Raw genomic sequence first — 5,925 nt, forward strand, 5'->3', positions numbered from 1 at the left:
GAACTGTTTGATTGAGCTTGTTTGTTATCTCAGCTGAGCTGTCAGCGCCCCTGAGTGGATGTTTGCGGTATTACAACCAACGTGACAGGACACAGACAGGTATCTGGTGAACAGGCACTGGTCCAGGACCCCCTGACTCCTTTGATCCTCTCAGGCCTCTTTGAGCCCCAGTCTTAAGTGACTGTAAATATTTCATGATGGAACAGTCACACAAAGTTGTGCAAAATGATCACAAAGGGTCATGAAGAAAACACAAACAGCAAAATGATCATAACACACAAAATAACGAAGAAATACAAACAACAATGAACACAAAAAAATGCAAAAAGATGTTAAAAATGACTATTGATAATAGATGACTACAAAGAAACAGAAAATTACTAGATAAGACAAATCATTACCGCAAAATAAACTAAATTAACACAACATAAGAATAAGCTGCATTCTGCACTTATTATAACAAAATGAAAAAGTCCAGGTGCTTAACTGACCAGTCTGCAGTCCAAACCTGTCACTACTGGAAAAAAGTTAGTGCATCATGAGGAGAGAAATACAGTTGACCTAATACTGTTTTTTGTTATTGGTTGATAAAGGTGTATAACGAAAATATACTAAATCACTTTTTACATAGTTTCTGATGTTGTTAATAAGAAAGTCTCCCACCTGATGTATGGAGAGTCATTAGATGACTCATTAAGGATGACTGTGCGCTTGAACTGAAGGTGTAATCAATTTGTACAAACAGTATCTTTTTCTCGTTAATAAGTAAAGCAAACCAATAAAAAGCATCATAATAAACAGTAGATTCAACACTTAGGAATAAGGAAAAGAACAATGTGTGTGCGATAGATGATACAGTTTATTAACATTGTTTTCAAACTTTACTAACGATGAAACTGGCACAAAGGACTTTGGGTGTTTCACTGCATTGTCCAGAAATGATTTTATCAGTTTCTGGGTGTGGCTGTGTCCCATAGATGAACTGATTGAGTTTTATTGATTTAAACACTTTGACACTCAAACTGATTGAAAGTAGCACCTACAATTAAGGGGTTATGAACACACATGCACACACACACACTTGTATTCACCTGAAATTACTCATATGCCCTCTGCATGATTCAGCATGCAATAAATATTGGCTTACTGCTTGCAATACTTTGCTGAAAATACTTTAAGATATAATCTCATCTGTGCAACATCAACGTTCGTTTTTGACATACCCTGTATGGAGAGTAGCATGATACATGGTGCAACATTGTTTTATCTAAGATGTATTCATAATCCCTCTCTTATTGCAATATCAGTGTCTCTCTGTCTCTCCACAGTGACTATGCTCTCTCTCAGGTAATGCTGGCTCATATACGTCAACAGTACTTTTTCATCTTCTTCTTTTTGGCTGAGACAATGCCTTTTTAAAGAGCATTTTTTATTCACTTGTGTTTGAAATAATTGGTATTCCCTTATTTTGAAATGGCCAAACACATATTTTCACCAACATTATGATTGATGCACAGATAGCTACTGTAGTAAGAATGTTCCTTCATCACAAATTAATAAAACTTAATATTTAATTGAATTTTCTTCCTATATTTTTTAAATTTTTGTTACTTCAGGTGATAAAAGGACAGGGTTTAGGGTTAGGTTTGCATGTTCCTATGCGCAGTTTCTATGTAGAAGTTGGGAGAAATGCAACAAAACACTACAATAGTTATGAAATGCTAACAAAACACCTGGTGGAACATTTCTCAACTAATGAGGTTAATTGGCAAAATGTCATTGGCAAATCATGATAACAAAGCAACAGAGTCTTTCAGATGTGAGGATGAGTGTTCAGTGCCTTGAGAATAATGAATTTCAAGGTAAATTTGGGCTTATCAAATTAAATACCTATGGTGAACAATATCTTTAATTACTCAGTAAAACTCACATTTCTCACTTTTCAGATTTTAACATGCCATTGTTCTACTTAAAAACTAAAATAGGTTTTAAATGATTTGCAAATCAGCATCCTAACATTTCTAGACATGCAGTTTGAATTAGCACTATTCAAATTAAGGTGGATAAAATTCACACAGGAAACTTTAATAATAAACTTTAATAAAAAACATGAAGAAAACCAAATTTAGATCCACTTTAAAACTTCATGTGATAATAAATAATGGTGTAACTTGTACCGTTATAAAGGTCAACACTCTTAATGATTTAATACACAGCTGAGCTTTATGTGTTTTCGTAGGGCTCTGTTACACACGACAGACGTGTAATTACAGTAAAATCAGCGAAAGAGATTTTAAAGAGCCCACAGGAAGATGTTCACATGGTACCCCAACAACTGAAGACATCCAAAATCAATAATATGTCTTATGATGACCAGTTTCGCTTATGCAAAGTCAGCGCCTGTTCAGGTGTATAATGACTGCAGGGGTGTTGAGGCGGCGCTTCCCAATTTGGCAAAGAAGCTTGCTGACACACTGACAGCTTATTATGGTGTGAGAAATGAAGAGAGGCGACGTAATGTGTTACTCAGCACAAATCAGCTGCTGTTAATGATGACTACCTGCAGAGGCAGCCAGGTATACCCACACACCGAGACAAACTGGGTTTTACAAACACTCACACGCACACACGCACACGCACGCACACACACACACACACACACACACACACACACATACACACACACACCATTTCTTTGAGTCAGAATTGCAGATTCATCAGTTCTGACAAAACACTTGCTCCTTAGTGCTGTAATAAACATGGTTGTGGCCATTTCCAGTGTGTTTGCTCAGATCATCTTAATGGGGGCAATGATGATCACCTTGTTAGCACTGATGGTGTCTGATTAGGTTTCACTCTTGTTCCTGCTGGACTGAGCCAGTTCTGCAAAGACACACTGAATCCAGTACAGTAGGCACATGAGTACACAACCCAAAAAAGCATCATAATCACACTGACAAATTGACTGAAGCACAGATTTTTATCAAGGTGTAGCTCTATTTACATTACAGTCTTTGCCATGTTATATTTTAATACTGATTATAAAGTGGATTATATTGATATCATGATCATTCATGTGTTTTAATATTTAAATATAAACAAACTGGTATCCAATAGCAACAACAAAATGAAAGCCAACGTTGTCATGGAGAACTTTTTCATTTCATTTCCTGTTTAAGGTGTGGAGAAATCTTAAGTTTGGTTTCACATCGTCTAACCCAACAGAAAACTAACATTTTTACAAACACACAGTAGACAAAGTTGGAAAAGACCTGAGGTCTAACGTCTCTGGAACATAGTGTGACGTGTCTGCACAGAAGAATAAATGTGAAAGCAGTAGTAGTCCTCAAAGAAATTCAAGAGGAACGTTTTTTTGAACAATTCCAAGAACAAAAAAAGGTTATAGCAAACAAAATGCGCGGATGGGGATGGGCTGTTGGGGCTTCAGTGTTTTGCCCAGAGACACTGCGTCGGGAAGAGCGGTTTGCGAACCTCTGACCCTATCGGTAGGCGGCCACTCTACCAACTTAACCACGGCTGCCCCCCGATGACAAAAAAATTTACATTTACATTTAGTCACTTAGCAGTACTTTTATCCAAAGCGACTTACAAGTGAGGTACACGGCAGCAAAAACAAACAAATGTCTATTAAAAATCACATCAGCAACTTCCAGTTCCAGCCCAGAGAAGTCACAGGGACCTAAACAGGAGATGGAGAACATAAAGGACCTGCAACTCCTAAGCTGCAGCTGTGAAACTGGATCTCCAAGCTGAGAAACAGCTGCGTCTTGTGGCTCAACATAATCTTGAGACCTCTGCTCATTACCAAATGGTGGAGCTTTTTCATAAAGATCATGACCTTTTTGAGGCCGAAGATGTCAGAAAGGATATTCTCTATGAATGGCCTCAAACTTAGAAAATCAAGCTAGGGCTCAGCAAGGCAAAGGAAGCTCATCTTAAACAGAAAGAAGACACTCAGAGGACACTGGTAAGGGCCCAGGCTCCAAAAGAAGAGGGTGATGCTAAATTGTCTCTGTCTCAAAAACGATCTCCTGGAGGCTGAGCATCTCCGTTTAGGAGAAGAACTCAGTGGAAAAGGAAAGCAATAACACCCGAGACTCCTATGTTGTTCAGCTGGACGACAACAAGCATAAGCTGATGACTGCTATTAATGAGGCGCAGCTTCGACTGGTAACTGAGCGTCTCCGTTTCCAGAGACAGAAGACCACCTTGCAAGAGAACCCAGCCTCTCTTCATGCTCAGCTGGATCAAGACAAAAATACAATGATGGGTGCCAAAAAATGAATCACAGCTTCAGTTGATATCCGAGCACGCCAACATGCAGAAACAGTTGTTTTCCCTTAAAGCAGAAAGGGGGAAGAAAGACATAGGTTCTGTTGAAGCAGCTCTGAAAACCAGTGAAGAACAGCTGGAAACAGACTGTGGAGAGACAGAGAGCTAGTTTCTACTGTATGTTGCCGAGTCAATCTAAAACCCCTTCGAACACGTATTTGTTGCTCTGAGGATATTTAGAATTTTAAGTTGCTCCACAGGGATTTCTAAATATGTAAAGTAGTAGCCTGAGAATCCCTGTTACATACACTTGGGTCATTTGGCATCTTTCTTTTTAATTCACAGACAAAATCATTAAAATTCTCACAAAGATGCACAAACTCCAACAATTAAAAAAAAACAAAAACAACATATACTGTATATACACTAAGATTTGATAATGAATATACATTTCCATGATAAATTGCAGAGGTTTTGGGAGTTTATTTAAGCTATAATTAAAACCCATTTGTAATACAGTCGCTTCAAAAAGTATTCAGATCCCTTCGTACATTTTGATTATAGTTTGCTTTGATGTTTTCTCCTTGGCTTAGATTTTTAGCTGCCTTGTAACTCACTTGTAAGTCGCTTTGGATAAAAGTGTCTGCAAAGTTCCAAGTAAATGTAAAATGGAAAGCTTTTGAAATTATGCCCATTAATCTAAACGCTCTAAACCATAATTAAATAATGCAAAATACAAAAATCAAAGACTGAAGTCTCCCATTTCTATTGCAAGCCCTATCAATACTGTATAGAAGCCCTCTTTGGAAATTAAAGCACTGATTGTTTTTGGGTAAATCTCCAGAAGCTTCTCACACCTGAATGTGTGAATGTGTGACAGCTTCAGTGCTCACACATTCATTATGGTGATCTGGTGATTGTGGCACGTTCAATACAGAGTATAATAGTATAATATAATAGTAGTATAGAATACAATACTCTTGAAAGTGAAGTCATATCAAAGGAAAACTGTGCTGTAACTCACAAATCACACTAGGTAGATCTTCTACCACCCAGTGTTGTTATTTCTCCTCCTTCTTCATTCAGCCCTCATAAATCAGACAACGCTGACTTCTGTGCAATGTGCCTGGACATGCAAAGACTTACAGCATTCCTAATTATTTTCCAGTACAGGAGGCCCTGTCCATCCTTCTCTGCTCAACTCTCCATCTGGAGATGGCGTGGGGCTCTCGGCAATGCGGGCAGCACTTTCTTTCTTGTCAGACACTGAACTTAGCCACTGTGAACAATTCCTCTTTGGTTCAATGCTCACTAATGAGCTAAGTTCTGCATCTTCAGAAAAGTCATCCCAGAGTGGCATTCACAACACAGAAATGTGAGCTTTCCATGTCTCATTCTGCAAAGAAAAACAACTCAAACTGATTTTTAATGGAGATCACAGAAATATTCAACTGAAGTTGCAATTATGCACAGTCCTGTAAAAGTAATCATGTCTGCTGCTTAAACCACTGGCTGCTTTCGTTCTGCACTTTGTCCAAATGAGAAATCCAGGTCCACTGCAGGCAATGAAATCATAAGAAATTTGCTCATGAAAACACACTGGGTTACTCTAATTTATCATACTGATGACTA

The sequence above is a fragment of the Channa argus genome, chromosome 14, assembly GCF_033026475.1.
Source record: "Channa argus isolate prfri chromosome 14, Channa argus male v1.0, whole genome shotgun sequence".
NCBI lineage: Eukaryota > Metazoa > Chordata > Actinopteri > Anabantiformes > Channidae > Channa > Channa argus.